The following is a 1,538-nucleotide window of genomic DNA, read 5'->3' as shown; positions in this document are numbered from 1 at the left end:
TAGCTCTTGTAGACCAGGCTGGTCTCGAACTCACAGAGATCCGCCTGCCTCTGCCTCCCGAGTGCAGGGATTAAAGGCGTGCGCCACCACCGCCCGGCTAACATAATACATCTTAAATAATATTCCTCAACACTAGTTTTAGGCAGCAAGGGCCTTTAGTTGCTGAGCCATCACCAGCCTTATTAAATCTCTTTTCTCTATGTGTGTCTGTGCATGTGTGTATACACTCATATATATATATTCATATTCCTTGTTTTCTCCTAGTTTTTTGAGGGGAAGCCCTGAGTATGTGTGATGGGAATTCTGTATGAGCTTCATTTCCTCCTTTTTTTCCTTCCTCCCTTTCTTTTTCTTTCTTTCTTTCTTTCTTTCTTTCTTTCTTTATTTATTTATTTATTTATTTATTTATTTTTGTTGTTTATTGTAGGGTTTTTTGTTTTGTTTGTTTTGGTTTTGTTTTGAGATAGGGTCCTAGATGTCCTGTATTTTGCTTTGTAGTCCAGGCAGTCCCGAACTCACAGAGATCCACTTGACTCTGCCTTTTGAGTGCTGAGATTAAAGGCGTGCTCCACCACCACCACCCTACTTAGTCCCATTTTAGAGTAACTTACATGGATAGCCTGGGAAATTCCCAAAATAATACTTGGCTAATCATCTAGAAAAAGACCTATGTCTGCCTAGCAGAAGAGAGCCGAGAATATCAATACTGGTACCGTATCACTTTGACCTCCTTGTGAAGCACTGAGGCCCTCTACTGCACCTATTCAGTCAAAATTAAACCTCAGGGATCTGCTATGATTAAGGAAGAATAAGAAGACTATGTAGGACCTCAGATTGTTGTTTTTCTATCCCATTCCCAATTCCACTGTCCCTTAGAATTGCCCATTCCTCGCCTTTCAGGGAGTGTGCAATGGGGGAATTAGTTTTTCAGATAACCCCAGGTCTACCTAGAGTTCTTTCATCTTAGATGTGGGAGTCATTTTCTTACCATCTGCCTTGTATCTAGAATTATTTTGTGTATCTCTTACCTGGTTATCTTAAACATTCTGCTTTATGACTTTTAAAAATAAGAAACACTTTACTGTATTTTTGGTGCAGTTTCCAGAGGAGTAAAGAAAAAAATCAAAAATCTGTTTTTTTGTTTGTTTGGTTGGTTTTTTGAGACAAGGTTTCTCAGTAGCTATGGAGCCAGTCTTGGAACTTGCTGTGTAGACCAGACTGGCCTCAAACTCACAGAGTTGCTCCCATCTCTTTCTCCTGAGCACTGGGATTAAAGGTGTGTGCCACCACTCCTGCCTAAAAATATTTTTAATGTAGCAGACAATGTATGTATCTTGGTAATAGAGTGCTTGCTTAGCATCCCAAAGTCCTGGGTTCAATTCCAGCACTGAATACAAGTTTGATGACACACACCTATGACTCTGACCCTTAAGAGGTAGGTGCAAAGCTGGGCGATGGTGGCGCACGCCTTTAATCCCAGCACTTGGGAGGCAGAGGCAGGTGGATCTCTGTGAGTTCGAGACCAGCCTGGTCTACAG

The 1,538-nt window shown here is 41.5% G+C and overlaps 1 protein-coding gene across 1 annotated transcript in view; it reads left to right on the top strand.

Annotated features, from left to right (window-relative positions):
• The window catches only part of Mms19 (MMS19 homolog, cytosolic iron-sulfur assembly component), a 40,224-nt gene that overhangs the window by 23,838 nt on the left and 14,848 nt on the right, over positions 1-1,538 (top strand). The window lies entirely within an intron of this gene.

This window comes from Microtus ochrogaster, chromosome 8, assembly GCF_000317375.1.
Source record: "Microtus ochrogaster isolate Prairie Vole_2 chromosome 8, MicOch1.0, whole genome shotgun sequence".
Classification (NCBI taxonomy): Eukaryota; Metazoa; Chordata; class Mammalia; order Rodentia; family Cricetidae; genus Microtus; species Microtus ochrogaster.
The sequence above is the reverse complement of the archived record's forward strand: the minus strand, read 5'-3'. Positions and strand labels throughout refer to the sequence as shown.